We start from the raw sequence: 15709 nt of genomic DNA, 5'->3' as shown, positions 1-15709 counted from the left end.
AATGTTATCTTATGTATCATTTTGCAACTTTTATTGTTGTTCAGCATTATATTTATGAGATTTATCTTTGTGGATATATGAGATTTATCTTTGTGGATATATATGTGGATACATTTGCTAGTTTTATGTGTCAACTTGGCTAGACCAGTTAATCAGTTAAACACTAGGTGTTTATGTGAAGGTATTTTGTAGGTATGATTAAAGCCTGTAATCAATTGGTTTTAAGTAAAGAAGATTAGCCTAGATAATCTGAATGGACTTCATTCAATTGGTTGAAAGGCATTAGAAAGGCAATTGAAAGGCATAGCCAAGGCTTCCCTGGAGAAGAAGAGATTCTGCCTGTGAACCAAGCTTCAGCTTATGACTGATGGTTCCAGCCTGCCCTTCCTGACAGTCTCCCCGATGGATTTCAGACATGCCTAGCCAGCCCCCACAATCACACACAAGCCAGTTCCTTGGAATAAACCTCTTAATATATATCTCTCACTAGTTCTGTTTCTCTGGTTGAGCTCTGACTGATACAACATACTTGTCATTTTATTCATTCATTCATTCCTTTGGAGACAGAGTCTTGCTCTATTACGGTAGAGGGCAGCGGCATAATCATAGCTCATTACAGCCTTGACCTCCTGGGCTCAAGCGATTCTCCTGCCTCAGCCTCCCAAATAGCTGGGACTACAGGCTCCCACTACCATGCCTGGCAAAAATTTTTAATGTGTTTTAGAGATGGGGTCTCACCATGTTGCCTGGACTATGATTTACTTTTTTTGTTTTGCTATGGATCAGGGGTCAGCAAACTTTTCTTATTAAGGGCCAGACAATCAGAGAAATGCAAATCAAAACCACAGTGAGATACCATCTCACACCAGTTAGAATGGCCATCATTAAAAAGTCAGGAAACAACAGGTGCTGGACAGGATGTGGAGAAATAGGAACACTTTTACACTGTTGGTGGGACTGTAAACTAGGTCAACCATTGTGGAAGTCAGTGTGGCGATTCCTCAGGGATCTAGAACTAGAAATACCATTTGACCCAGCCATCCCATTACTGGGTATATACCCAAAGGACTATAAATTATGCTCCTATAAAGACACATGCACACGTATGTTTATTTCGGCACTATTCACAATAGCAAAGACTTGGAACCAACCCAAATGTCCAACAACGATAGACTGGATTAAGAAAATGTGGCACCTATACACCATGGAATACTATGCAGCCATAAAAAATGATGAGTCCATGTCCTTTGTAGGGACATGGATGAAACTAGAAAATATCATTCTCAGTAAACTATCGCAAGGACAAAAAACTAAACACCACATGTTCTCACTCATAGGTGGGAATTGAACAATGAGAGCTCATGGACACAGGAAGGGGAACATCACACTCCGGGGACTGTTGTGCGGAAGGGGGAGGGGGGAGGGACAGCATTAGGAAATACACCTAATGCTAAATGACGAGTTAATGGGTGCAGCAAAACAACATGGCACATGGATACATATGCAACAAACCTGCACATTGTGCATGCACATGTACCCTAAAACCTAAAATATAATAATAATAAAAAAAAAAAGGGCCAGACATTAAATATTTTAGGCTCTGTGGGTCATATGGTCTCTTTTTTTTTGAGACGGAGTCTCAATGTGTCACCCAGGCTGGAGTGCAGTGGCGCAATCTCGGCTCACTGCAAGCTCCGCCGCCCGGGTTCGCGCAATTCTCCTGCCTCAGCCTCTCCGAGTAGCTGGGACTACAGGCGCCCGCCACCACGCCCCGCTAATTTTTCTTTTTTGTATTTTTAGTAGAGACGGGGTTTCACCGTGGTCTCGATCTCCTGACCTCGTGATCCGCCCGCCTCGGCCTCCCAAAGTGCCGGGATTACAAGCGTGAGCCACCGCGCCCGGCCGTATGGTCTCTTGCAACTATCGAACAATGCTGTTGTAACATGAAAGCAGTTACAGACAATACATCAGTGAATACAAGTGTGGCTGGGTTTCAATAAAAGTTTATTTATACATATAGGTAATGGGCTGGATTTGACCCATGGGCTATAGTTTGCTAACCCTTGCTGTGTAGCATGCATTGTATGAATAAACCACAGTTTGTCTATTCTCCTGTTCATGGACATTTTCTACATTGTTCCTCCCTTACCACAAAATGCGGTACCTAGCATTCTTGTATTCATTCTTTGCGCACATGTGCAAGAATTATTCTCTATCTAGAAGTAGAATTGCAGGGTCATGGATTATGTGAATCTTCAACCTAACTAGAGAGTGCCAAATTGCATGCTAAAGAAATTGTTTCAGTTTATACTCCTATCAATAACAGTGCTTGAGAGTTTCAGTTTCCACATCTTCTGTACCATTGGAATTGTCAGACTTATATATCTGGTGGACACAAAATTGTATCTCATCATAGTTTTAACTTACATTTTCCTAATGAATAATTATGAGAAGCATCTTTTTATGTGCTTTTCTCCATATATATCCTCTTTGATAAAGTGTCTGTTCAAATCTTTTGGCCATTTTAAAAATTGGATTCCCTTATTATTGAGCTTTGTGGGCTCTTTATATATTATGGATACAAGTCATTTGTTGGACACAAGTCATTTATGTAGGAAAATATTTGCAAATATTTTCCGCCAGTCTGTAGCTTGTCCTTTCATTTTCTGAAGTGTTTTGCAGAGCAGAAATTTTAAATTGGCTAAATTTATCAGTGTGTGCTTTTATAAATTGTATTTCTAGTGACATATCTAAGAAAACTTTGCTTAAAGCAAAGATTTAAATATTTGCTTAACTCTTTGCAAATTTTTTTTCTATGTTATCTTCTAGAATTTTTATGGTTAAAACTTCTTGCATTTAGGCCTATAACAGTGTACAATGCATTTTTAACTAACTGTTAACTGTTTTGTATTATACAATACAGGATATAAGTTGAAGTTCTCTTTTTTTAGCATATGAATGTCCAGTTGTTCCAATACCGTTTATTGAAAAGACTTATTTTTCTACCTCCTTCGTATCTTTGTCAAAAATCAAGTAACCATCTATGTGTGGGCTTTCTGTTCTGTTTTATTAACCTATATGTTATATTTTTCTCAGTATCACACTGTCTCAGTTGCTGTGGCTTTATAGTAATTCTTGAAATCAGGAACCGTGAGTTCTCAAATTTGTTCCTCTGTTTTCTTTTTGTTGTTGTTGTTGTTTTCAGAGTCTCATTCTGTCACCCAGGCTGCAGTGCAGTGGCACGATCTTGACTGACTGCAACCTCTGCCTCCTAGGTTCAAGTGATCCTCCCACCTCAGCCTCCCGAGTAGATGGGATTATAGGCATCACCACATCCAGCTTATTTTTGTATTTTTAGTAGAGACAGGGTTTCACCATGTTGGCCAGGCTGGTTTCAAACTCCTGACCTCAGGTGATCTGCCCGCCTTGGCCTCCCAAAGTGCCGGGATTATAGGCGTGAGCCATTGCACACAGCCTTGTTCCTGTTTTTAATAACTGATTGACTCCTCTAATTTATTTGCATTTTTGTATTAATATTAGAATCAGCTTGTTGATATCTTCCAAAAAATCCTAGTGAGATTTTGATTAGGATTGTGTTGGATCTGTAGATGAATCTGGGGAGAACGGGCATTTTTGTATGTGTCTTTCCATATATGTAGTTCTTTGTTTTTTCATCAGTATTTTCCTGTTTTTAGCATATAGATTCTGCAAGTATTTTATTGCTTTATACATAATTATTTTCTTTTTGGGGTGTGATAGTAAATGGTACTTTAAAAAATGTTGTGTCTAATTGTTCACTGGTAGTATATAGAAATACAGCTGATTTTTGTATATTGAGGACAGGTATAGTGTTCCATTTCACAGTTGAGTAAACTAATAATCAGAGAGGGTAAGTGACTCAACCAATGAAGCACAGCTTTGAGTGGTAGGACAGGACCTCAGGTTCCCAGAGGGCCAGCGTTTTTTTAAGTTAGAATTTTTTTCTTCACTATCCTATTTGATGCTAATTTGGGAGAACATGCCACAGTATATGTAGGTCAAAATGGTCTCGCTTTGGCAATATACTAGTATGTTTTCTAACCACTGAGGTATCTCCAGAATATTAAACTTTCTTCAATTATTTTTATTGTGAAAGGTATTGTACATTCAGAAGAATATAAAATTGTACAGTTTGGGCCAGGTGCGGTGGCTCAGGCCTGTAATCCCAGCACTTTGGGAGGCCGAGGCAGGCGGATCACGAGGTCAGGAGGTCGAGACCATCCTGGCTAACACGGTGAAACCCCTTCTCTACTAAAAATACAAAAAATTAGCCGGGCAAGGTGGAGGGCGCCTGTAGTCCCAGCTACGTGGGAGGCTGAGGCAGGAGAATGGCGTGAACCCCGCGGGGCGGAGCCTGCAGTGAGCCGAGATTGCGCCACTGCACTCCAGCCTGGGTGAAAGAGCGAGACTCCGTCTCAAAAAAAAATAAAAAAATAAAAAATAAAATTGTACAGTTTGAAAAATGATAAAGATCCATGTACATGTGCATACAATATCCTGGTTAAGAAATAGGTCATTACTAGAACTTTAGAAGCTTCCTGTGCATCCCTCCCTAATCACATCCTCTCTTTCCCACCTCCAAGCAAGCATTTTCCTTACTTTTGGGGTAATCACTCCCTTGCTGTTCCTTACAGATCTCTTAGTTATATAGTCACCCCTCAAAATCTGTAGGGGATTGGCTCTAGGTCGTGTGTGGATATCAAAATTCATAGATGCTCAAATCCCTGATGTAAAATAGTGTAGTGTTTGCATGTAACCTATGCACATCCTCCTGTATACTTTAAATTATCTTGAAGTTACTTATAATACCAATAGAATAAAAAATATGTAAATATGGCCAGGCACAGTGACTCACGCCTGTAATCCCAGCACATTGGGAGGCTGAGGTGGGCAGATCACTTGAGGTCAGAAGTTCGAGACCAGCCTGACCAACATGGTGAAACCCCATCTCTACTAAAAATACAAAAATTAGTTGGGCATGGTGGCGGGCACCTGTAATTCCAGCTACTCGGGAGTCTGAGGCAGGAAAATCGCTTGAACCCAGGAGGTGGAGGTTGCAGTGAGCCGAGATCACACCACTGCACTCCAGCCTGGGTGACAGAGTGAGACTGTTAAAAAAAAAAAAAAAAGTAAATTGACGTTTCACTGTATTTTTAAAATTTGTATTATTTTTAATTGTTGTGTTGTTAGTTTTATTGTTTTAAAAAATATTTTAATCAGCGATTGGTCAAGTCTACGGATACAGAGGACCAACTATATTTGCGTATCTAAGCAAAACATGTGGTTTTAAAATACTAAGTAGCAGCACAAACCTAGATGTGAAAGGAAAGGTCAATCTTACCTCTATTACATGAAGACTTCCGGGAAAAGATGAGCTGAACAGAGTCCTCAAGCCAAGTGTGCCTCCAGATTCCCTGGGCGTGTAGAAGAGCCTTTTCTAAGGCATTCAGTGGGCAAGGTCATAAACGAGCACTAGAATAAAGGGGGAGAGAAAGGGTTAACACAGGCCTGGAACTCACCCATTCCCTACTGGGGGATGCCTCTGCCAGACCTCCCTGTAAACCAGGCATTTACGAGCAGAAAGTCTACAGGAACTACCTGCTCTGCTTAGACTGGTCTCTGTAAATCAACATGGAATTTATAGATTGAGGAGCATAGCTGGCTGGAGAATGGGGCTCAGGGTAGTGAAGTAAGCATTTCCTACCTGTATAATTAATGAACTATAAAACTGAGGGGCTCCAGAACAGACACAGCTTCCTTTGGGAGCAATTGCATACATGGTTTGAAGCTCATCTGTTGATCTGGCACCAAAATGTGTCTTAACATGTGACAGAGACAGTTTTCTTAAGCTGATTGCTCTGGGACTCTCCAGGAAAGAAATGTTCTGTTGTGCCTGGTGTTTACCTGTATTCTTTGAATCATTGGTAAAGTTTGGTGCTAAGATTTAGGATTCACACAGTCCCACTTGACAAACGGAAATTTTGCGTGAACTCAGTATGGATTGTCATAGGTGGGGCATCTGGCAATAATGTAGGATGGCCCAGACTCTGGATGTCCTACAGAAGTGTGCTCAGGAGAGTGGCATTCTCCAGTCGATGTCTTCCACGTTCACCATGGATCCCCTTAGCTTTCGAGAACAGCATAAACCACAGTGAAATACCATCTCACACCCGTTAGGGTGACTACTGTAAATTTTTTTAGAAATGGAAAATAACAAGTGTTGACAAGGATGTGGAGAAATTGGAACCTTAGTGCTTTATTGGTAGGAATGTAAAATGGTGCAGCTGCCGTAGAAAACAGTATGGCTGTTCCTAAAAAAATTAAAAATTGAATTTTCTTATAAATCAGCAATCCTACTTCTAGGTATATACTTAAAAGAATTGAAACCTGGGTCTCAAAGAGATTTTTGTATATGTGTGTTCATAGCAGCATTATTCACAATTGCTAAAAGGCGGAAAGCAACCCAAGTGTCCATTAATGCATGGATGGAAAAACAAAATGTGGCGTCTATGTATATGTAAAGACTCTATCTATCATCTATCATCTATCTGTCTATCTATCTATCATCTATCTATCCTATCTATCTATCTATCATCTATCTATCCTATCTATCTATCTATCTATCTATCTATCATCTATCTATCATCTATCTATCCTATCATCTATCTATCATCTATCTATCATCTATCACCTAACTATCATCTATCATCTATCTATCATCTATCTATCATCTATCATCTATCATCTATCTATCTATCTATCATCTATCATCTTTCTATCTATCCTATCTATCTATCTATCCTATCTATCTATCTATCTATCTATCTATCTATCTATCTATCTATCATCTATCTATCTATCTATCATCTATCTATCATCTATCTATCTATCTATCATCTATCTATCTATCTATCATCTATCTATCATCTATCTATCATCTATCTATCTATCATCTATCTATCTATCATCTATCTATCCTATCTATCTATCTATCTATCTATCTATCTATCTATCTATCATCTATCTATCCTATCCTATCTATCTATCTATCTATCTATGTATCTATCTATCCTATCTATCATCTATCATCTATCTATCCTATCTATCTATCTATCATCTATCTATCATCTATCTATCATCTATCTATCTATCTATCTATCTATCTATCTATCTATCCTATCTATCTATCTATCTATCTATCTATCTATCTATCTATCTATCTATCCTATCTATCTATCTATCCTATCTATCATCTATCTATCATCTATCTATCTATCCTATCTATCTTATCTATCTATCATCTATCATCTATCTATCATCTATCTATCTATCTATCCTATCTATCATCTATCATCTATCTATCTATCCTATCTATCTTATCTATCTATCTATCTATCTATCTATCTATCTATCTATCTATCTATCATCTATCATCTATCTATCATCTATCTATCCATCCATCTATCCATCCACACACAAGGGGATATTATTCAACTTTAAAAAGGAAGGAAATTCTGACACATGCTACAACATGGATGAATCCTGAGGACACTATGCTAAGTCACAAAAAGATAAATACTGTATGATTCCATTTATATGAGGTATCTAACATAGACAAATTCACAGACACAGAAAGTAGAATGGTGGTTTTTCCAGGGGCTGGGGAAAGGGAGGAATGGGAAGTTGTTATTTAATGGGTATGTAGTTTCTGTCTTGCAAGATGACAAAAGTTCTAGAGATTGGTTACACAACATTGTGAATGAGCTTAACACTATTGAACTGTGCACTTAAAAATAGTTAAGGCTGACTGGTGCAGTAGCTAAATACTCCAAATACTTAGGGTCACTTAATTTCTCTGTTATTGGTATGGTTCCCATTCTCATTAATTTCTTTTCTTTTCTTTCTTTTTCATTTAAACTGACTGAGTTAAAAATCCTTTCCCACAAAGAGTTAATGCATACAGAACTACTTTTGCAGAGCTCCAAGGAAGCTTAAAGAGGAGGACAGACGACTCCCTACTTACACTGCTGTCTAGTGGACACTTTCCTGAATTCCTCTCTTTGGCTTCATTTGTAAGCTTCATGATCCAGTGTTAAGGGGTCTCTTATTTGACTAAGTATTTCAGTTTTTCTTAACTATAGGGCATTTCATAGGTTCCTAAAGCTTCACATCCTCTTTTTTATTATGAGCAGGCGAGGTGCACCAATTCAATTTACTATTGAGGTGTCTTAGATTGACAAATGCTATGACTCCCAAAATTATCTTTCCCCAATACACACTAGGGAAACTTCGTATTTCCCAGAAGCATTATTTCCTCTGTAACTTTGGGCTCTAAAATATGGCTTCATGAGGACGGATATGAAAAATCATCAAACCATTAGACTCTTTGCAGAGTCACAAAATATGAAAGTATCTTTGATAGCCACAGACCTCCAGTAAGCACCTTTGGTAAATACAACAGGAAATGAGACTGCAATGGATTTGCTTCCTTGTTTTCATTTAAGACTCAGATGTTGGGCCTCAACCTACTACCTCACAAATATCACCTATACTTGAGAGATGAGAAGGCAAAGAAAGAAGACAAAAGAGTGCTAGACAGGAAGGAACTATCCCACAATCTGGATTACTTGGAGGAATGCTAGGGAAGTTGGAGGGTCTGAAGGATGGAAGTGGCTTTGCAGGTTGGGGTGAAGGGTGGGCAGGGATTGGTGGTAATGAGTGAAACCACCCAGCCCAGCAGATGAATGACCAGATGGCAACAAGAAGGGGTAGGATAAACCCCAACTGGGCGATTTAGGGGATGGATGACAGCCAAAGGAGCCAAGTAAGGAGACTGAGATGATGATAATAAAAATAGCAATGAAATTATCCATGCTAATTAGTAGCCAGATGCTTCCATACATTATTTCCAATCTTCAGTTCACCCTCCCAGAGAGATATCATTGTTCTGGCACTACAGATGCAAAAGCAGAGGGTGGGAGAATCCCAGTGTGGCAAAGCCTGTCTGCCCCTAAAGTACAGCTGCCTTCGATGATACCAGCCTGCCTCCCAGTTCATGCCAAGTTTATTCACTCACTCAGCCAGCCAGTCAGCTAGCACCTACTATGTAAGCTATATGCTGAAACCAATAACAATATTTGTCACTAAATGACAGAGAACCCTAACTACATTCATGTAAAATCCATTTCCTTTCTCAAAATTTTGTTTATAGGACTGTTAGAGCCATTCCAGTTAAACAATGTACTTTTCTTCATTTTTCTTCTTTTGTTTTTGACAGAGTCTCACCCTGTTAGCCAGGCTGGAGTACAATGGTATGATCTTGGCTCACTGCAACCTCCGCCTTCTGGGCTCAAGTGATTCACGTGCCTCAGCCTCCCAGTAGTAGCTGGGATTACAGGCATGTGCCACCATGCATGGCTAATTTTTGTATTTTTAGTAGAGACAGGGTTTCACCATGTTGGCCAGGCTGGTCTTGAACTCCTAGCCTCAAGAAACCAGCCCACCTCGGCCTCCCAAAGTGCTGGGACTACAGGTGTGAGCCACCGCACCTGGCCCATCAATGCACTTTCGAAGGTGAGCCTCTCTTACTTGGGTTGATGTAGGTGCAGCCTTCCCAACTTAGCAGTTCAGAAATGAGGAAGCTCTCTTTCAGATGGACTGAATCTCCCACCCAAACTAGTCAAGAACAGGAGTAAATATCTGACCAATGTAAGGTATGAGAAGTTTCAAAGCAGTGCTTAGTGCTCTTAGCTGCTAATTAGGTTCATAACCACCTGTCAACAACTGGGGGCATGGGAGGAAAGAATCTTGCCCCTATGGCCCATGATGCACTGGAGGATCTGGACAGCCTGAACATTTCACCCAGGTCTGGTCCACATAGACACATTCAAATAACCTTTCAATTTATGAAAAGCATTTTATTAAGCAGGTGTGTGATATTTTGGAGTTTAGATTCTAAAGATTATTTTTCATTCTAATGCCTTTTTGAGGACCAAATGTGAAGAAAACAGGCTCAAATACAGGTGTCAGGATAGGATTTTCTTCTCTCATATTGATTCCTTCTTTCCTAGCCTGCTCCATTTATTCACTTCCACAAAGAAATAAGTTAAAAACACTTCTATTTGTATAAGCCATGAAAATTATGCTCTGAGACGTGGCTACCATTTGTAGATGTAGTCCCTGGACCAGCAGCCCCAGCATCACCTAGAAGTTTACTAGAAATGCAGAGTCTCAGGCCCCAGCCCAGCCTACTAAATCAAAGTCTGCATTTTAACAAAATCCGCAGGTGATTTGTGTGCACACTAATGTTGAAAAAGCACCAGGGTAGAAATACATAATAGAAGCCTCTACATGACACCTAGAGACTTTGGACCTCTGGGATGGGGCCAGGTTCATGGAGAGGAATAAACAAAGGTGATGAGGAGGGAAAAAGAAGGAAGAGGAAGATCAGAGAGAAGAGGGTGTCCTAATACCCACTCTAGATACACACTGGGCAAGCTGATAGGGCGAAATGTTGGGAAAAATAAATGCTTGATTCCATTGCCTGGATTCCACATACAGTTGCCATTTGTTTCTGATGATGGACTGACTCCCCTTTCATCCTTACAGGTATTGTCAACATGACTAAGGGATTCCATGTGGCTCTAAAAGTTCGGGGGGGAAACTTTCTTTATAAAGCTAAACTGCTTCTGCAAATGGGACACATAAAGAGCATAGTTTGGAATAAATTTTTCACCAGGTGCTGGGTGCAGTGAATCACGTCTGTAATCTCAGCACTTTGGGAGGCTAAGGAGGGAGAATTGCTTAAAGCCAGGAGTTCAGGACCCCATCTCTATAAAAGGTAAACAATATTAACTAAGCATGGTGGCACGCACCTGTAGTCCCAGCTACTCAGGAGGCTGAGCTGGTAGGGTCACTGGATTCCAGGAGGTTGAGGCTGCAGTGAGCCATGATCACTCCACTGCACTTCAGCCTGGATTACAGAGTAAGACCCTATCTCAAAAGTTAAAAATAAATAAATAAATAATTTTTCACCAGGGACTCTGTTTGCCCAAAAATGTAAGTTGGGGATTTTCATTCGTAGACTCACTTTCCCTCTGAATTCCAGACTCACTCCACCAACTGCCTTCTCAGCATCTCCCCTTGATGTCACACAGATAGAGCAAACACAGCTTGAGCAATCTGCTCCCCATCATGTCTCTTGTCACTTTGCATCTCTATAAATGGCATCACCATCCATTAATTAAGCAATCATCCTAATTAATCAAGACAGAATTCTGGGCGTCACTCTCCGTTCCTTGATTCTTCCCTTTCATCATCCTCCCACACCTATTCCACAAGTCCTATCAATTGCATCTCCAAAATATCTGTTTAAGCCGTTCTCTTCTCTATATTCCCACTGTTTTGTCTCAGTCTTGGCCATCAGGACCTCTTGCCTGGACTCCTGGAACAGCCCCCTAATTGAACTATCTTCCATTTTTGCCCTACTTCCAATCCGTTCTCCTCTGTGAAGCAATTAGAAACAACTTCTGAAATAACACATTTTTCTTCTTCTTCTTCTTCTTCTTCTTCTTCTTCTTCTTCTTCTTCTTCTTCTTCTTCTTCTTCTTCTTCTTCTTCTTCTTCTTCTTCCTCCTCCTCCTCCTCCTCCTCCTCCTCTTCTTCTTCTTCTTCTTTTTCTTCTTCTTCTTCTCTTTTCTTCTCCTTCTCCTCCTTCTCCTTCTCCTCCTCCTCCTCCTCCTCCTCTTCTTCTTCCTCTTCTTCTTCTTCTTCTTCTTCTTCTTTTTCTTCTTTTTCTTCTTCTTCTTCTTCTTCTTCTTCTTCTTCTTCTTCTTCTTCTTCTTCTTCTTCTTCTTCTTCTTCTTTTTCTTCTTCTCTTTTCTTCTCCTTCTCCTCCTTCTCCTCCTCTTCCTCCTCCTTCTCTTTCTTCTTTTGAGCAGAGTCTTGCTCTGTCTCCCAGGCTGGAGTGCAGTGGTATGATCACAGCTCACTGCAGCCTTGATCTCCCAAGCTCCCAGATCTTCCCACCTCAGCCTCTCGAGTAGCTGGGACCACAGGTGCACACCACCACACTCGGGTAATTTTTGTATTTTTTGCAGAGGTGGGGGTTTCACCATGTTGCCCAGGCTGGTCTTGAACTCCTGAGCTCAAGTGATCTGCCCACCTTGGCCTCCCAAAGTGCTGGGATTACAGATATGAGCATCGCACCCAGTCAATGATAAAGTTCTTAAAACATTAAGCCCTATTTCTCCCCGTGTAAACCCTCCCCATTGCATTTAGGGAAACATTCAAATCTTTACCACGATTTCTCAGAAATCTCCCCTCCACAACCCCCTTTTCCTATTACCCTGCCCAGTCCCTGCAATGGGCTAAATCTTATCCACACTGGTCTGTTTCTTGAATTGCCAAACAGGGTTTTACATATGCTGTTACCACTTCCTGGAATCTTTTCACTCATTCTTTCCATAGTTTACTTCCTTCTTATGTTTTAGTTAGAATGTCACCTCCTAAGAAAGGCTCCATTTCAACCATCCTTCCTAAAATAAGCTTTCTCTGTAATTCTCTTACTTAGCCCCTTGTTTCCATCACAACGTTTATTACAGATTTGTTTCCATCACAACATTTATTACAGATTAAAACAACCTTTGTTTGTTTTTCTATTTGTCTTTGGAGTTGCTGCCCTTGCAGCAGGCTGAGCTCCATAAAGGCGTGGAGTTATCGGTCTCGCATGCGATAGTTTGCCCTGAACTCTGACAGTGCCTGGCGAAAGCAGTATTTCAACATATGTATGGTGAGTAAATGAAAGTCCAAATTATACACACAGGTTCACTGCGCATGTCCCAACATTACATCGTCATTTCTTAAAATCTTAGAATTCTTGGTAGATGCATTTCTATGTGGAGAATTTCTGATTCCACCTTCTACTGAACCCTAAGAAGGATAATTTCTAACTGTGAGAATTCCATGGGATCGCTGATTTCCTTGTGAGAAAGTATCACCTATTGACACATTTTTTTTCCTGTGTATTAGACTAAGTGTTGGCTCAAATGAATTGCACTGGGGAATTTCTGAACTATTAAAAAGTCAAACCAAAGAATCGCATCATTTGTATAATTGCACTTTTGAAGATTTAATTTTCATAGGTGTTTTAGCTCTTGATTTAACAAAGAATAAGCATTTGTTAGAAAACCAAATTATCTACAACCTGCTTTCTGGAATGGAAAATTAAACTATTGCAGCTACAATATCATAGATTTGCTTTGTTTCTAGGATACAAACTATGCATGCAAATTAGTACAAATCCATAGCTAGAAAGATTTGAGGCTGGACTCAACAAAACAGCCTGCAGCAAATAAGCATTTTCACAAAATTTGAAATTGGGAGCCACTGCTCTGGTACGGTACGTTATCGGGCATCTACTCTTCATGCCATTGCTAAGCAACAGATGGCCTTACCCGTTCTTTAGTTTATTCTGCTGATGCTTTTCTTGTTCCTGTTTCATCTTGCTCAGTCTCCTTCTCTGGGGCCTTTTACCCCAGCTACAGGTTTGGTGTCAGTGTACCCCAGAGTCCTGCTCTCAACTCCCTTCTCAGTTTATATTGTCTCCTTAAACCATCCAGTTTATGAAACAACACTTTCATAGCTTCAGTCCTCACCTGGAGACAGATGGAACCTACCTTTCCTTCTTCTGCCTGGAAGAGCTCTCCTCAGAACCACAGATCTGTATTCCTAACAGCCTATTCGATAAATCCTCCTGAATGTGCTGCAAGCGATTTGGGTTCAGTATTTACAAAATCAAACACACTAATAACCCCTGACCTTCAAAAAACATCTCTGCTTTTCCTCCTGGTGAGGGTACCATTGCTCACCCAGATGTTCAAGCCAGAAAGAAGGGATCATCTAGGACTTCTCCATCTTAATTACTCCCATATTCTATCGTACTCCAAATGCTTTCCATTTTACTTGCTAAATATTTCTTGGACGTGTCTCCTCCATGCTACATCCTTTTCTTTGGTTCAGACTCTCATAGGATACAAAGAGTAAATGTTTTTATTTTTAGGTGTTCTAAGCACCTTGTATACCTTTTCATTTAACCGTCTACAGCCAATCTCATCAATTATTATTATAATCCGCATTTTCAGATGAGGACATTGAGGTACAGAGAAGTTGAGTAACTTGCCCAAGCCAGTAACAAACACAGCTGGGATTTGAATGCAGTAGTCCACGTACATAACCACTAGGATATGCTGCCTCCCGTAATCTCTAGCCTGAAATACAATAGTCTTCTCATTCTTATTGCTGCCTCTTGTTTCTCATTCTAAAATCTTCATATAGCCACTCAAAAGCTTCCTCAGTAATGAAGATTGGATTAAACTTGTTCAAAACCATTCAATGATTCCTCATCTCCTAAAAGGCAAAGTCCAAACTGATTGGCATAACCTGCATTACCATTCAGGGTTGTCCCACCTGATCTGTCCCACCCCCATGTCCTTGACTTTAGTCATATTCCAAATGTGGGAATTGATTTTCCTCTGTGTCAGGTACTCCTCAGCTGGGACCCAAATCCCTTATCCCAGTAAACTCCAACCTAGTCTTCAAGATTCAAATATGACCTCTTCCTCATTTCTTTCCCTAAAAAATAAGGGTTCCTTCTTTGGTTTCCCATATTAACTGTATTATATAGCTATTGTCTCATTGTAATATAATTATTTGTCATTATTCATGTCTCTAACCTGGGCTGTGAGATTCTTGAGGGTGGAGAGAGTGCTGTAGACAGTTGTACATCCTATGCCTTCTCAGTGTGCTACATAGTTCATTGAACTATTCACTGAGCATTTATTGTTTGAGGGATAAGAAACTAGGACTTGAGAATAGGAGAATGATAGCTTAAACAATAGAACAGAATCTTCCCAGTGAATTTTATATGCATAATTTCTTGAAATTTCTAGCCATCAATTCCAAAAATCTATCTAATATAGACAACCCCTGATTTATGATGGATCTACTTACAATTTTTTGATTTTAGGCTGGTGTGAAAGCAATATCCATTAAATAATACACTGCTCAACTTATGAGGTTATGTCCAGAGAAATACATTGCAAATTGAAAATGTCATAAGTCATGTGTGTTTTCACTTACAGTATTTTCAATTTATGGTATGTTTGTCGAGACATAAACCTGTCATAAGTCAAGTAGCATCTGTCCATGATTCTCTTCTGCAAAATCCACTCATTTAACAGGCATTTCTTGAGTGCCTTTTATGAATAAGTATCATGCTAAGAGGTGGTCAACACAAAAAAGGCTTAGTGTCTATTTCTGATATGAGCAAGTCTGTTCAGGGGTTTAGTGTAAGTGCAGGGCACTCAAATAAGAACATGCATTGTGACAGAAACCATGGAACAGGAAGACTCAAGGATTACGACAGCACAGAGAAAAACACCAAACCTAGTGTGGTAGGGTGAGAGCAAATGTCTTGGAGGCGGTGATAGTGATAGTGCTTTCCAAGTGTAGAAGAGACAGCACCTATAATTCCAGAAAACAAAAAGATCATTGACTTTTCTGAGCTATGACATAACTTGATTTTGCCAAATAGGTAAACAACAGAGAGAAGATGAAGGGCATTTTTTGCCATGCTAAGAATCTTTGGCTTTATCCTGAAAGATGAGGATAA

At 39.9% G+C, this 15709-nt stretch overlaps 1 long non-coding RNA gene across 1 annotated transcript in view; it reads right to left on the bottom strand.

Moving 5' to 3' along the window:
• LOC129490471 (uncharacterized) overlaps window positions 1-15709 on the bottom strand; it is a 34344-nt gene that overhangs the window by 9580 nt on the left and 9055 nt on the right. The window contains exon 2 of the long non-coding RNA XR_008660261.2: window positions 5381-5511. This is a non-coding gene — a long non-coding RNA (uncharacterized lncRNA). The remainder of the gene's footprint in view (window positions 1-5380; window positions 5512-15709) is intronic.

The sequence above is a fragment of the Symphalangus syndactylus genome, chromosome 9, assembly GCF_028878055.3.
Source record: "Symphalangus syndactylus isolate Jambi chromosome 9, NHGRI_mSymSyn1-v2.1_pri, whole genome shotgun sequence".
Taxonomy (NCBI): Eukaryota; Metazoa; Chordata; class Mammalia; order Primates; family Hylobatidae; genus Symphalangus; species Symphalangus syndactylus.
Note: the sequence above shows the minus strand (reverse complement) of the source record. Positions and strands in the feature narration are given on the sequence as shown.